We start from the raw sequence: 17113 nt of genomic DNA, 5'->3' as shown, positions 1-17113 counted from the left end.
ATTTATTTGTCCCGGTCGCTTAGTTTCATTGGAGTTAAACACGATATTATTACACTATTATGTTTCTTCTAAATCATTACTGATTTATCTTAAAATTGGTTCTCTGCAGCCAGTTCATTCGTAACCAGCACATTCATCACGAACATAAGTTAGGGGTTCGGCCGTCCACCTTTAGAAACATTCAAGTTTACTAAGATCGATTGGATACCCTCATTTTCTGTCCCGTCATTTTCCCCATTGAAGTTCGAATTTACCACAGCGTCCGCGCTTTCACCCTTTCTCTATATGTCTTTTTTCGATTCACTAAGAAGCCATAGTGAGTCTACGCGGGTGAAGCAGTTTCCAGCAATTGCATTGAATGCTGTAAAAGTTAAAGTGATGACAACGCGATAGGAAAGGATATTGAATGGGGAAGTGAAGAAAACTTGAGGACGGATACAGATAGATGAGATGAGATGAGATGAAGAAGGGGTCCTGTGCAAACATTTATCTTTGACCTTCGTTGCCCCCGTCCCGCACCCCACGATAGACAGAATCCGGCAAAGAAGCCAGATAAGTGACGCAAAACCCATGAAGGAGATTCCAGAGAAATGGACGTGACGCGCATAGCGCTCATTGGAATGGCTGGGGGTCGGTCGTTAGTCCGCCATCAAACGGACCAGGAGATGTTCTCGTTGTCTCAGCCGTCCTTGACGTATACTAGAATTAGCTGGACAAGAAAGGCTCGAACCACGTTCATAGAACGCTGCGAGTAACGAATTTCTAGGGACATCAAGGCTGACAACTGGTAATTGTAAGAAACTAAAAAGTACCTTTCTCCGGTCGAAACTTAGCGTATCAGAGATAACAGAAAGTCTGATTAATTTAAAAAGTCAAAGCTAGCAAACAAAAAGATATGCTGATAACAGATTTATTGGGAAGCTCGTTTCTGGGACTGTTTCGAAAAATCAAGCTTACTTTAATCATTTATTGTTACTTGCTGCAAGCGACACGTGCTGCATAATCTAGGTGAATAAATAAAGTTACTTCTAACGATTTATCCTCTATATAGTTAGCTAGCAAGTACATATCTTGTTGTTTTCTTATTGTTTTCTTAACGCTATGTAACTTCTTTCCTTTTTTCGGAATGCAAACACAGTCTGATTATCTATCGTTCCTAATTCCTAACGAGCATAATGTTTTTCAGCTTCTCCCCTTTTAGAATAGGATCCCTTCACAGGTCTCTTCAGTTTTCACACATATATCGACATCATGCTATATAGATCCTTAAGATCTTTTAGGAGACTTTTTTGGAAAGTATTGGCTTGGTCACTGTCACTGATGCAAATTGGGCAGAAGATGACTTCTACGCCGCTGGTCTCAGAAAACTTCTGACAACGATTTTCGAGATTTAAGCAACAACATATTCCTGGAACAAAGATTAGTTATGAAGAAAGCTTCTTGCTTAAATGAAGTTGATTAAAGAGATAGCAAAATATCGAATACAAATAGTTATAAAGATAAAACAAGGCCATTAAGATCTGTTTTATCTACACATACGCTGGTTCTCCTACAGCGTCTTGGTTCATGCTGGGGCGACGTACTCTAGGTGGCCAATGTGTATTTCTTTAGATGCGTCGCCATAATAACTATAAATCTACGGCCATCGCTGGTTCAGATTTTAACGTTAGCAACTAATTAGTATGGCGTATTGTTATCAAGCCGTTCCGGAGGTCTGCTGGAGAGAAACCACGTAAGCTCAACAAGGCCCATAGACCGGCTATCTAAAAACCGGTAAAAAAAAACACACAAAGTACCCTATATCGGAACTGTATATATAATCGAAGCCTCTTCTTTGCCGGTTTCGGCGAGAGACTGAAGTTGTCACGTGGACTCCCTGCTGGATAGTTTCCCTAGCAAGATGTCACAGTTCAGATCCGGAATAATTCAATCTACGAAAAGCAGCCGCAGTAGTAAGGCGTGTTCGGGACATCTGAACAACTTGGGTATGAGCTGTGGAAATTAAGTAGACAGAAGTATTGATCAAATATTTCTTATTCTATGAGGCCATTGTTTAGTTGATGCACTTCAAAGTTTTCAATACAGTCCAATGCTGGTTAAATAGGTGGTGCGACTTGTTCGTACGGTATGTCCACTAAACACTGCTTCAGGTGACCGATTGTTTCCAACACGGAACAAAGCGTGTTTACGTCCGGTTTCGAATCGAAGCTACCACGACCCCAAAATCTAGTATTTACATGCCAGTTGGCCTGCGAAGACTTGTTACCGACTGAGATCATGTGGGTCGAAAGCTTTACGCGTAAAGTTGTTTACAAAGCATATTATTTTTGTGGGGTCCTATCGAAGGACCTCTTTACTATATGTTCCTTTTTGTCTCAAGCTCGTCCCTTCGTTCTCCCTTTCATCATAACGACCGGACAGCCATATGGGAACAATACATGTAGCATTTTACGTCGCCACTGACACCCTACACTTCCGTGGTTTTACGGCGGAGTGCAGAAGTGAGCTAGTTGTACTGTGGACCCATTTTTGGATGACTCCATAATAACGCCTCCCGGTTCAGATCCGAAATGGTTCAATAGGCAGAAAGTAAACAGCTAGAAGTTAACCGCCGGTTGAAAAGAGGATACCCCAATATCGTCGTTCACAGGCGTTATAAAGAATTTAAATAAATTAATATACCATTGTGAATAATTAAAATGTTGCCATTTATAAAGTGGTTTGACCAGCCCATTCCCACCCTAACAGTCATCGCCCTATTTGTTTCTATATGATAGCGTTCTCTGTACGACTGTGTCTAAATGGAGCCTCACATATGCCCTGCATTTACATCACAGTTTCGGTTCCCGTTCACTGTGTACGAAAGCTGATTTATCCGTCGTTTTCATTTTAACAGTAGAAAATTGTTCGTGAAAGGCACGGGTGCCGAGCGTAACGGTAGTTCCTAAATATAGAAGATTATAGCTCAGGAAATTTGGTTATATATATAAATAGACGGACACCCAGGTAGTCGCTCGTATAGCCGTATTGAAAAAGTATATTAAACAGTTTCAAATACACCCTGCACCATTACAAGCAGATTACATATCTATTAAATAAGCAATTTACCAGACTGGTACATTGTGAACGATAACAGTCTGCTACGGTAAACTCAGATTTGGTTGATGATTATTTTATAGGATAACTTACACGCTCAATGCCATTAGGGCAACAGGATTAGTGCCGCCGCTGGGAGCTGGCTCTCAAGTTATTAACTTTCGAAGGAAATTAAACTTAAAATCTAGCGTTTGTTTTTGAAAAAAAAAAAAACTAAATCATTCGCGTGATTGTGAGTTTCCTTTTATAAAGGAAAACAAGTTGACGATCAACCATAGCCCGTCACGGTAGCTCTGTAGGAAGTTTTTGTGCCGAAAAAAAACTATCTATGGAGTCCAACAATCTATTTATTTCGATTCAACTACATTATTTCAAAATCAAGCGTCTTTTCCGCTTTAAATCGGGAAAAATTAGAAAGGTGGCAAGAATTGACGTCTCGATGTTAGTGGCCATAGACGAATTTAAGCGGCGAGCTATTTTCGATCGTCTTGCTTCACAACCACTTTATTATCTTGGTCATAATGCGGAATAAAGAGCCTAAAGTCTCGCAATTGTAGTTGATAGAAAAGTCACGAAAGCTAACAATTTAGGTCGCTGCATTGTTTCTTTAGACGCGCTCCAGCTAGCGCCTGAACAAATAACCAAACAGACTCAGTGGGCTTGGCACTTGAGCCAAAAAGAAGATGAGGAACCTTTTCTTTTTCTGACACCAAAAGTTCCTTAAATCCGCTCTAGTATCTATTCTTTTTAATGCGGAAGACGGGCGCCCCTCTAGGAGGCCTCGCAGGGCCCCTACTAGGGCTCACATTCGATCCGTTTCAAATCTTGCGCTACGCATGTGTGCCCTTTTTGCAGTAATTCTCCTTCATTTTTTCGATCAAAATACGCACAGCAATAACGCTACTAACAAGAGGTGGGCAGAATTATGTTTAGTGATCCACGTTTTAGGTAGCTTAGGAGCCTGGCTCAGCAAAAGGCAGACGTTGTTTTGCGGCAGCTGTTGAAGCGCCAAGGGCTCGTTCGCGTCGATTCAGATTCTGTACGTGTGCACTAAATGCCCGTAGAAATTGGTTAACAGAACTATACAATTTGTCTGTTATGTCCATTTACAGCCGAAAAGGTATCTAGATTTTAGCAACGCTAAAAACCTATACGATATAGACAAGCGTGTTTAGGTTCTAGGGAATTCTTTTTCTTTGTGCACTAACGTGCAGTCATGCGCAAATGCAGATATTATTGTCGTAGCTAACAGCAGACTATTTAAATCCATAGGTGAACTTTATAAATACACCATCTCCATCTTGTCCAGAATGGACATGCGCATACGTCCATTCAGATCACACAGCACCTTCAAAAAATACTTCTTTAGCGATATTTTACCGCTCTGACAGCATCGGTTGTGATACAACAAAGTACGGCGTGATCGCAAGTTAAAATAACTTGATGTAATATCTGTACATATTTATAGGTAATTCCTAGAAAGTTCATGCATACATAAATGGATTTCCCCGCGTTAAAGCAATGACAAAAAATGTTCGATGACGCCTGGTTGTATCATTGATTTCCATCAGAACATTGGACTTCTAAGCATAAACGATGCGAACGCTTTCCAATGGGACAAACATTGTCTGAACCTGTCAGTGGCAGAATTGGAGTAGCCGCCAAGCTAATATCTTGAATCGACCTAATACCTGCGACACTGGACAGCAACTAAACCGGGGATAAGATGAAGTTGCGCCCCATTCATGGGTTTTGTTGGGGAGGAAATTCAACCCTTTCATAATTACAGTAGACCCTTATGGAGAGTATAATAACGTAACGGTAAATTCCTTGTTTCATGGCCTTCTGCTCCGTTGGGGTGGCAGCAAGCCTAAGACAAAAGGAAAACAAGCTATCCTCGCATTGAAATTCTATTACACTCAGCGTCTAACTAGATCGTTCTTATTTACTAAGGTAACTTAAAATGGAATATATATCCTTAAATAGCTAAGGTTTCCTACTGCATTAGTTTTGGCAATACTCAATCATATACTTTACATATATATTTTTTATTTAGTTTCAAAGTGTTACTATATTACTCTGCATTCAACTTGCATAAGACAGAGGGGTGGATATTTACTTTTAATGATACAGGCAAAATAGAAGTTTTGATCATACAAACGAAACACTCATTAACTATCAGCGTCAAAAATATATTTGACTACCGAAGATTGACCATAAGCTTAATGTGTTTTTTGTGGACAAAAAGATCTCTAATTGTGCTGTTGGAGACGGCATCTATCGCGCCTTATCACCACGTAACGGCACCAAAGTATATTGCCACAAAGAGCTTGCTTTGATCAACCATCAAACATTATGAATTAACTGGTTCTGATTTATCCAATTTTTTTATAATGACCAGCTTCCAATTAGGCATATAGCACATTGAAACAATGGTAATTTAACATTATTTCCATTGCTTTAATCCTGTGGAAAAATGAGCCTTCGTCCAACAGGTTGTTTAGGTTTAGACGGTATTCAGCCGTCGTGCGCGACTAAATCGCTGGCTTCGTCCCCGTTTAAATTGAGCCTGAGCATTTACCGACCGAGTCAGCGAATTCGTTGAAAATATTATAGTAATCAAAGCTACTCAACAAACTGGAAGTAAGGTTTTCTCTTCCAAAGTAGACATGCCAGATACGGAGCTGGGAAAGGTGACGTGATCCACGCAGAAACGTAACGTTAACTCTGTATCGTCTTATTAGCGGCTTGCACGTCTATTCAATAGATCAAGTTGGATTGCTTCAGGCTTGCTCTGACGTATTGCGCCGACTGAAAGAAGATTTTCGGGTCCGGGTAGCTGCTACAGTTACTCGAATGAAACTATTTAGGAGACAGGTAAAATGTAAAGCGTTCGAAGAAATTGCCTTCGAGCGGTTTCTATTGTTTGACTTCTCGACACTGATATAAGCCCTTCATGCCAAACACGAACGCTGATATAGTGCTTTTAACAATAATAACGGGCCTAATAAACATCGAAAAAGAAAAACAAATCATAGTTCTTATTGTCGTTCCTAGAATTAGCTAGTGGCAGTTCAACGTTCTTCCTCAATTGGAAAAAATCGTTGTTACACTGGGAGGGAGGTGGGACACTCTCAGTTCAATCTTTCCGCATCGTTCGTTCCAAAGCGGTTACAGATAGGGCGAAACGAGTCCTAGAGCTCCGACGTATCGAACGCTCATGAAGAGGTAGAATAGACAATTGGGCTTACCAACGACAAAAGCGTCAGTCGTACTACTCGTATAATTCGAGTTGCTTACTTCGTAAAGTCTGCATAGTTTGCCCTTATAGGTTTGATGACATCTGTAGAGCGTCATTTGAAAAAGCTACGTCCCGTCGACCTGAACATTTACTTCCATAAATGTCCGTAGCGTGAGCGGAATTAATTATTTTTAAATTTTATACGGTCCGTAGACTTACGGCACATCAAGCGAGATGCTCGAAATAGGTAAAATGATCTTGCAGGCAAAAATAGCTTATAAAGGAAGAGGCATCATTGAATTCTCTAAATATACAAGTGCCTAGAACACCGGCTTCGGTTCACAAAGCGTTTCGATTTTTGTAGGGATTTGTTTCCTCATAGATCTGGGCAGCAGTGAAATGTTCGAAAGCTAATTGAGGTCTAATTTGCAGATTTTTAAATCAAAAAATGATTTTTAGCAATACTGTGATTGTTAACACGACGTTCATAGTTGGTCGGAAAACTTGTAGCAACTGTGAGAAGCGACTGACACATTTTTCCATCGATGGGTTGATAGGTTTGCATCTCCCGTCGGTCAACCTAAAGAAGCTTTATTGAGTCGTCCATTAGTCATGCAACTTAGTAGTTACACAAACACCAAAAAGTGTTTAATCCCCTTTATTTGACTCTGCTAAACAGAACAGAGCATTCGTATCTTGTATATTAGCGTTTCAGCTACTGCAAAAGTTGAAAAAGAAAAAATAGTTATACAACACAGTGTCTATCCCATCGAAAGCAATACTATATATATATATATATATATATATATATATATATATATAGAAAGGAAGTATTACAGCAGACTGAGATTTTGAGCAATTTTATCTTATAGGCTGTATTCGTGGAGTAGGCAGAAGTGATATATCAATGTGAAGACACGCTCACGCGCTTTATCAAACAAAACAAAAGTTGTCGTTCTAATAAAATGTAAGTAATGGTGACAGACTCGGATCTTGCCTACTATATTAAATATCTTAAGAGTAAAGTTAGTTCGTCATTCAATCTCGGTTTGCTCTGACTCTAAAAAGCTCGCATTAATTGCTAGCTTTTTTAATTATCAATCAATTACTGCGATTGCTGAAAGATGAAAGGTAGATGATTTGACGGATTTAAGACCCTTAGTCAATCGTTCTCTAAATTTTTAGGTAGCAACTTCATTAATTAAGAAATCATTTACTTGAATTGAATACACGTTTAGAATCAACTGATGTCCAAGGAGTGATCGTGGTTGATTTAAAAATAAAAAGATCATCATCTTTGCATCTGAATACTAATCAAACGACCATTTAGGTGAGGTACACATTGGAAAAAGTCGCTAATTTAGTATAGCTCTTTTTTCAAACTCATATATTCAGACTGGGCTTAAAAACATCGTTCTTCAGTTCCAGTCTTGCATGTTGTTGTAACAAATTCTATGTCTTCAAGACTCTTCATCAACTTTTTAAACGCAAGCATTGCATAGCACGTAATCACATCGTTTGACGCAGAACTATGTCTGACGAAGAAAATCTTACGTTTAGTGATAAAATAAATAGTAGTGCCCATTATCCAACCAAAAGAGATAGTTCAACTGTTGAGCTAGGCCAGAACCACCCAAGGACTGACCCCGGGACGCCCTGTTTTTACTATGCAAAGCATATACTGGTACCGCTGCATTCAGCCTGGCGGCTTCTACGGCCATCATTAATAAAAAGCCTTTGTCCTGTGATAGGAGTAGCCAGCTGATATAGCAAATTCAGGTCGAGTGTTTCTGTTTATATTGAGGTCACGTAACGTGGATCTGTCAGTTGATTTTAAAGTTATCACAACGTTTGGCTGGAACACAACTCTTCTGACGCAGATTACTTAACAAGCCGTTCTCTTTTTGTTCAGTGTAAACAGATTGATAATTCATCTCAGCAGATTTATTTTACTAGGCATGATACATCGGCTACACCATTTGTAAATATGCCACTGATGCCATTTTACGTCTAGGTGTAAATATGAGAACTTTCATAAACTTACGTAAGAAGTCCAAACGCAGCACGTCCACTTACCAAATTATAATAATATAGTAGTAATAATAATATAATAATTATACAATATGTCATGCGTGTGCTGTTTCTATATCAGCGATGATACTTCAATGATTTTAATTCGGGCTCAACTTACGTACAGTTTCTGCTGGTAAGTTCTAAAATCTTGCGCTCACTACTTGCAAAAATAGAGTACACAGAACAGCTTGAAACATACAGTCAAATTGCATAATACTATTAGACTTCAGAGAATTGATACTTTGGCAACAGAAAATTTAAGTTACACATGTAAAAATTTTATGACAGTGAATCAAATAGTAGGAATTACATCGTTCTACGATCAAATATGGAACCCAATCAAATTTATGTATTCTATTTTCTTATAGTGTGCGTCAAGCAAGTGGCACAACGTATATTCAGCAGTCCTTTTTCACGAGAGTTTTTTTGGCCACAGTCGAAACATCCTCTAGTACTTACCGTATCAAAACGCAATGCATTTTTTCTGAATGAAGCGGACATTCAGAAGAAAGGCAATTTCACAGCTCTCTCCTAAGATTAATTAATCCCAAATTTTTGCAAACAGAACAGAGCATTTGTATGTTGAAGCGAAGTATCTCATCGCAGAATTTCAGCTACTGCAGAAGAACAATGAACTCTAGAGGTTTTCCTCCCCTCTCTATGGGTTACTACTTCTAAAGCCTTCATACCTGTATAGCTATACATTGGGTCGTCGAAAGAATATTGACCGTTCTTAGGCCAAATGGAAGACATATTTTTTTCAATTAATATTACTTTTAATTACATACGCGCCGTTCCTATTGACTAGCTTCTGCTATTTTTCTGGTACTCCATCAAATTACTATAGGACTATTATAGTTTATAAATGAAAAACTTTGATAAATAATTCTTGCGTTTTCTTGTTGAAATTAAATGAACACTGTTAACAGTGTGCTACACGCACCAAAATAATAACAGATGATATTCTGATGGTGCAAGATCCGGACTACACGGGAAAATCTTCTATCCCGATTTAGCTAAAGGTAGGCACTAGAGGTCCGAATCCGTCGTTTTGCCAGACGGCAGCTGTTTATAATGCGTGATTCCTTTTTAGTTTCCCCGAACACACGGCATTTTGACATCAATAACGATTGTGGAACGTTTTATTCTTCATTTGTACATTTTTGTTCTATGCTATCCAGTTTTCATGAATTATTTAAGAACGGCTCGATTTCGTCGCGTTGTCTAGTCTTTGGCGATATCGTAACTAACCACCTGCCGCTCTTATAATCCTTCCGTTAGTTTCTCCTGCAACTCGTCGATCGACCACCGAAAGAGGAGTGTTTTTGTATCAAAATTCCCAGAACAAAAACGATTTTCGATCTATATCTTCTGATAAAATATGATTGTAAAATATAACAATTAAAAAATGGAAATTTTGCTCATCTTCTTCAAGACGCCCTATCTTAGGCATGGGGAAAGGTCTAATAATTGTAGCGTATCCACCAGACACTGCTAGGTTTCAGCTTCTAGATGATATAATTCGACACGAGTTATATTAGCTAAGATACGTAACTTTAAATGCATCTGCCTAGAAAGACCGTCAACAGTATTTAGACAACCCAATATATTATTTGAGACGACGTTTCACTTATATGCACTATTCAGTCACGATAGAGTGTGATAGAACGAAAGCACGAAATCTAAGTTTCGACGCACACATTTGACATAACTAGAAGTTTACACTCGTCTAATGCCATGCTTCGCTCTTAATCTGGTTGGCTTGGAGCTTGGTCTGGCTGGAGCTTAAGAGGTTTAATTTCGAACTTCTTCAGAACCACTGAACCACAGACTCGGGTACTTGTGCTCGCATTATATTCGACACCGTCAGTGACAGATGAGGCCATAAATATGTAACGTAAATAAGAGTAGCTTTTTTCACGTTATTTTACGTCTTTTTCATAAAGCTCTTAGAGGAGAAATGAATGTTCTTCCATCTTATTTTTTCTGCTGTAATCGCTCTAGTTAAGGCAAAAAAAAAAACAACAAAAAAACAACAATATATATATATAGGCTTCGATCTGTTCGGCTGTTTCCTCCACAGAATCGCTGATAGCTGTCTTGCAGTTGCTATGGTTTGACTGAGCCGGCCGTTGGGCTACTCCTATTCCGTTGCGAGCATCTGCTCCAACGACTTCGCATGTCATAGCGACGTTGCACATGGGCCATGTAGTACTAACTCACTTCCTTAAGCAGCCCTTTTCGTAACCTCGTAAATCCTGACTGCAAAGATATTCCAAACATAGCAACAGCAGACGTAGCCACGGCCAAGCTGTGGCAGGATGATGGGTTGCATTGAAGTGATCGCATGGCCAGTGTCAGCTTCGAAATTCGGCCGCGGACGGTATCCTCCACTAGAGGTTGTGAAACAGTGCATAAACAGAGGCCAGACGAAACGGGGCACACCCATCGCTAAGAAGAGACGTGGAATCAACGCTAGAAATTGAAACTTTTTGACCACCACTTCCGTAGCGGTACAGAAATAAGAAGTTCCTCTTGGAAAAATAAGACTCAAGTTTAGCTGCGTATAACTGAACATAAGCAAAAAATGGTCACGCAATAACAAGAAAAACTCTTTCCTCTGACGAGAACATGCTTGAATATTATTCTAGCAGGATATTCATATATACAATGTGGCGTTTTTGTATGACGGCACAACGAAACACTCAGGAGGGAATATGGGATATATAGGTTAAAGTGGGAATGTTCGTTCCTTGTAATGTTATAGATTTGACTAGATCGATAGGAATAATAGAGCTTCATTTGGTCGATTAGGCAGAGGAGACTGACTGACTGACTGACTGACGAGAAATCTGTTCAAACATCGACAATGTACGGGTCAATTTGTGACGGGAAAAGTCTAGAAGAACCGTGTAGATTTTTTTCGCTTGCACCTATCAGCTGGATCTATTTGTTTGCTTTGAAATTCAACAAAGTTGTATGAAAATAAACGTGTCAAAGTATTTATTCGTGTGTAGATATCTAGTGGAGTAATCATGATTTTTATCGCCTGTGAAAGGTACCACCATTACTACCTATCGTATGCTGTCATCTACTTAGATAAAGGGTCCGTCACTTCCTGTCGCGTCATCAGCCCCAACAGAGGAGTTCGCTTTTTGGTCACCACCATTTCCGATAGCATCCCGCCATCTTATCTCATTTCCTGCCGCGGTTATGTCTTACGGACGCCATTGAATGGTGTGCAAACGCAAGCTGTTCCAATTGTAGGCCTGCCAAGCGTTAAGCGTTGGAAAAGTAATAATAACAACGCACTAAGGGCCGTACCTAGGTTCATATAGACCTGCGTCAGTTCGACGAAACCGTTGTAAGTGAGTGTTTAGTCAGTTTTTTTCCAGTCTAATAATCAACTCAAAAGAATATGCATAACAATACATATCGCTAACTGTTTGCTCTTCATTTTATTACCTGGAGCGGTTTTTTAGTACACAAATGAACCCTTTGTGTGCTGCATCGGTACCGCCATTAGGCAGTGTGTCGCACGGCTGACCTTCGGTGCAACATAAACAGTATTTCCGCCCGTTTTTCAACCTAGATTACTTCACGTATTTCCTATTTCAGTGGGCATGCGTAGTACCGCTACAGCATCGCAGAAACAATCTAGTAATGCATGCTTTGTACCTGCGAACATGGTAGAATTATAGGTTAGTCGCAGTGTTTCTCACTGTCGCTCAGCTCGGTCTACTGCTGGTAAGTGCGGGCAACCAAGCAACAAAACCATGGGTGAACCATTAACCAACATCGTCAACCTATTCAATATTTAGGTACTCGAAATATTTACGGTTCACATTGTAGCAACTATTGGCTCACTCGAAGGTCTTTGCTGCGGGCGTCCCTTGCGCGTGACCTGCGATAACAACGGCTCAAAATGCGTAAACTTAAGCGCTCATATTACACGCAAATAAGCCTGAACTAGTTTAGGAACAAACTTAGTAAGTGGTAATACAAATTTTTATAAAACGGAAATTCCTCTTCTAAAGCAGCTTTAGCAAAAGGTTCTAAAGAAACTCTAGTAGCGAAAAAAAAAAAAATTTCCACAAGAAACCGGTACCTTAGAGAAATTTTAAATGGATCATTCACATATTTCCATTAAGTGTGCTTGTTGCTGACAGTTTTTCTATCAATGCACGATTTTGTTTTGGGTTGTATGGTGGTGTCATCGCAAAGTTTCCACATTGGCTTACAAGTCGACGTTAAAATAGTGTGGCTTAACTCGTTCAAAGGTATGCGGATATTGCACCTAATATATTGCTTTTCTCTAGCAGATTCCACAAACGCTCTTAAACCTGGGTTGATCCTAATAAACCTTTTTTCAGGAATGACCCATATGATAAGGACAGCTTCGGACGCCGTGCGATTAGCAACGCTAGTTGGGTCCCCAAACCCTATGCGACCGAGTCCGTTGAGTTGTTAAGTGATCTGAATGAATTTAGTAGAATGAGCAGTGTCCTTCATTTATCACTATCCAATAAAGTCAACTATACGAAGCTTATTGGTCAAAATACCATTTAACAAACGCGTACCAACGGGGCTTGTATTGTACGCGTTTCCTTACTTAGGCCGTAATAGAATGATGTTCAAGTTTTTACGTAATCAAACGTGAAATTAGACTCGAAAGTGGCAAATTTAGGTCTTCAGTTCTACACGTAAAAAAATAGGTTTTAGTGATTTGTTCGGTACGTTTTGTTCATACGCCTGTGAATTGGACCAGAGTCTTCGTGTGTTTATAGATTATGTTGTATGTTTTACGAGGAAAGACAATGCAATATCATTTTTGTCCTTATATTTTCGAAAAATGGTTGAGGTGGCCTACAAAAAAAAAATAGATAGCGCTAAATATTCCAACATCAAAACGCGACCCAGCTGCTAAGTCAATTTTAAATGTAAGACAGGCCGCATTCTTAGCGGCATGACGAGCCTATTAGAACATCAGCGGATGTTACAAATGGACTTTCCACGATGTACTCTTATCAGAAGGTAGCCACGTGCTACAATCAGGTTAACGAGGTATATTTGTTTTAATACCCTAAATGAACTCATAACTGAATCTCTTTTGTTCATTTACTGACATTTTATAAGCTATGTTATTCGCGAATCTTTTTAATTACTTTAGCTTCTCCTTAATTACAGAACTTTATTTTTTATCGTAGTAGCAAAATCTTGAATAGTAGGAGAATCATAATTTGCTTCATCATAAAAGATAGGTTATAATCACCCGTTGTAAGTCCAACTTATACTTAGCCATAAACCTGCTCGTCGCCTTACGAAGCCTCTTCCTTATATCCTTAAATCCTGATGAAGGACCTAGAAATGAAATAGGATCTGCCGGTTTGTGTTCCGTCGTACAACAATAAAACTATGTATGCAATCCGTAGCAAATAGCGAGAGCTTATTCGAATGTGTACATTATTTGTATCACGTATCCAAAAGTATTCTCATCACACATGGAACATCTAACTAATACCATGGGCGATTTTTCATAAATGCCCAGGCATCATCATCTACTCTACAATTGACTCGACCTAGCAGGACAATGGCCTTATTGACATAGTATAAATTAAGTAGAGATTTACCTATCAAGTACATCCGATTGAGTCTTTTCCAAATATTCTTCGATCATTAATCTCACATTTTGAGCGAGTCTACGCTACACAAAAAAAAAAAAACATTAATTTTACAATGGTTACATAGGCACAAATATAGTTGTATGACCATCTACTTGAGAAACGTTTCGATAACCGGCCTAAAACTATTGACGACAGGGCGCAGATTCGATGTCGTCAGGGGGTATAAAAGCGACGTTACATCTGTTTTACGATACAATTTCAATACACTTTTATTATGACGAAAATGGACTAAAATTGTAAGGCATTGTATGCAGGATACGGCCAACGATGGTGCCCTCTATACATCTTTGAGCACTGCTTACAAGAGTAACAATGATTAACCGATTTGATTGAGTTGTGAACGATACTAATAACATGTAAACAAAACTTTATACAACCTAAAATGTTATTAGAAAGTGTACGTTTAGAAATCAGGGCCTAGTAGAAAGTACACTTCATTATACTATTATTTTTATAAACACCCTTTTTTAAGATCCGATTCTTCTACGTACAAGCTAGCTACGATACTCTTTTGTGCTTGAACTTCTTCTACTATAGTAGTAGGTTTCTTCTAGTCTTTTTCATGATATATTGTGCTAGTAGCTGGCCGACTATCTGCGTCCTTTGTTTAACTGTCCAATAGACTGCAACGTGCTTCAAACCTTTGGATCCGACTGCAATGAGATACGAGGAGTTTTGCGGACGAACCACCCTTTGATCATTATCGACATATGACGGTATTTGTGAATAGATCCCCATAAATGACTACTTGTCATTGAGTGATTCGTCTTCAACGACATCTTATATGGGGTCCGCGACGAAGCTTGCGACGACAGGCTACGATGTTAATTTCATACGATTCTTACAACGAACGATGTTTTTATATGGAGACAGACTGAAACAACTTGTTTGAATCAGAAAGACGAAGATTATAATATATTAGTTCATTATTGATAAATGATAGATGGCTCACTTAAAAAAATCCCTCTGTGTTAGACAAAAGTGTCTCAATTGATAATAATTATAATACAGCCAATATTCATTATTACCTTAGTTCGTTTATGTTTAGGCTGCATGTCGTAGTAAGCGTGGTAAATACGGATCTGTGTAGATATGGAAATCGCAATTTACTAGAAATTATTGGTTTTAAGAAAACACACGAATATATAAACCCTTCGTATTTACAGACGTGGCTACTTCCACGACGCACCACTCTCCTTCTGGGTTACCTGAAATTCACATTTATGCTACTCCTACCTACGCTCTTTGGTTGGAGTAGTCAGTTTTTCTAGTTCTAAGAAAAAAAAACATGTCACAATTTTCAGCATTGAAAACATAGGTTATAAAATAAAATAAAAGTAAGCAATAAAAACATAAAAACAACAGTATTCTAGTACTATATCTTTTATCACTTTAGTGAAAAAAACGCGCAAGTAGGTTCAACATCAACTAAAAATATTCAGTGGTCTAGTCGAAAACATGATCCTGATAAGGGTATTCGAGTGGTCTTCTGAATCTTATGAATCGCTCTACGGAACGTCCTCCAGTATAATGGCCGAAGCAAATAAATCACCGGCAGAATTACGTTTGAGCAAAGAAACAATTTCTTGCCCAATAATATGGGCGCCATGACGGCTCCATTACATAAACATTCACTCGTTCTACCATTATGACATCTCGGACCTAAGGCTAAACCTCAAGGAACGGCTCGGGCAATCGTACCAATGCCATTTGCCCTTCACCCCCTGTGAGGTAGCAGCAGCAATCTCTGTAAACGGGCAACGAAAAAGTATGAATCGCACTTAATTTGGCAAATTTATACGATGGCGTTGTAGCAAACTAGCTAAAAGCTACATATCTACAACAAATAACAAGAGACAGACAGAAGTAGACGAAGGACAAATGCTGTTGCTTATATCCTATATGATTAATCGCCGCTATCAGGTACGTACTGGCACAAACGTCTAATTAAGTTATATGCGTTCGCATAAAAATTAACTCATATGCAAATACACAGGCTTCGAACAATGTAGTTCACAGTAGGTACAGCAAAGATACTGATGTGTTCGAAGCCTTTCACGGACTTGACCACTTTCCAATTGTACAATTGGGTCAGAAACAAAAAGATTTATAAAATCGTCCGACTCACTGTCATTTAAAGGACGACCCGTGACTGGGTCGTTCTCACACGTTCGTATATTGACTAAACGTTTAAGTTTTCTGTCCGGCATCACCGTTAAAAGCGCTCTGTCAGACTGCTGGCTTCCAGAACGAAACGGAGTGTCTCTACGACCCGCGTCGAAGCTAGATTACCAGGACTCCTTGAACTATCACGTGACCAGCTATCTGTCTATTATTTTCAAGTTAAGAGCATTATGAATCAATACTGCAACACGCTTTTGTGGAAAAGGGTGTGAATCTTTACCAGCGACACATATGTTTGTGCCGACACACGCAAAGTCTTAGTGACATTCTGTGAAAGCGAGTACGGGCTAAGGTAGGAAAGAGTAAGAGAGGATGAGAAAGAACAACAACAACAACCCATGCTAGAAAAGTATCGTAGAAGAATTAGACGTTTCATACGAATCGTGTTGCAGTATTTCGAAAAAGTATCTGAGGTGAGAAAACTTTTAGTAAGGATTGTGCAGACAAATTTAACCATCGAACAAATGCAATTAACTCGATTACAAGGGCGAAACCGAATTTGGACATATGGTTGCTGGTGGCAAGACATGGGCGAACGGGTACGTCTGTATGTCTAGCATCATTGTCAAAGCTGAGCTCGAATGGAAGAAAGTTCCGAAATATAGGTACACAACAGACTCCTTTGCGACTACCCAGCACTAAATATTATCAAAAACAAAAAAAGTATCAAGAAAACTGCGCAGTACTATGCACCAAACCGAGGCTAGGCCTTGCAAGTAGAACTAATGGATTTTTCACCAAAATGCACCGTTTCGTATGACTTATTTTGTGTGTATGGTCTGATTTATTATTTTAAGGTTCCCCTAGGGTGTTTACAAGTGTGCCCCATGTAAAT

The 17113-nt window shown here is 39.2% G+C and overlaps 1 long non-coding RNA gene across 15 annotated transcripts; it reads right to left on the bottom strand.

Moving 5' to 3' along the window:
• Window positions 1–9522: 9522 nt before the first annotated feature.
• On the bottom strand, window positions 9523–16533 carry LOC111251678 (uncharacterized). 15 transcript variants are annotated; one of them, XR_015328730.1, is made up of 7 exons: window positions 16223–16533; window positions 15659–15841; window positions 15123–15176; window positions 14041–14977; window positions 13683–13771; window positions 11876–12088; window positions 9523–11679 (listed from the first exon to the last, which is right to left on the bottom strand). It is a non-coding gene; the product is annotated as an uncharacterized LOC111251678 (long non-coding RNA). The 15 variants fall into 15 exon arrangements; XR_015328732.1 differs by having other exon boundaries at window positions 14041–14968; XR_015328726.1 differs by having other exon boundaries at window positions 14041–14114; window positions 14586–15841.
• Between the last annotated feature and the right edge of the window lie 580 nt (window positions 16534–17113).

Source organism: Varroa destructor, unplaced genomic scaffold, assembly GCF_002443255.2.
Source record: "Varroa destructor unplaced genomic scaffold, Vdes_3.0 BEIS01000005.1, whole genome shotgun sequence".
Taxonomy (NCBI): Eukaryota; Metazoa; Arthropoda; class Arachnida; order Mesostigmata; family Varroidae; genus Varroa; species Varroa destructor.
Note: the sequence above shows the minus strand (reverse complement) of the source record. Positions and strands in the feature narration are given on the sequence as shown.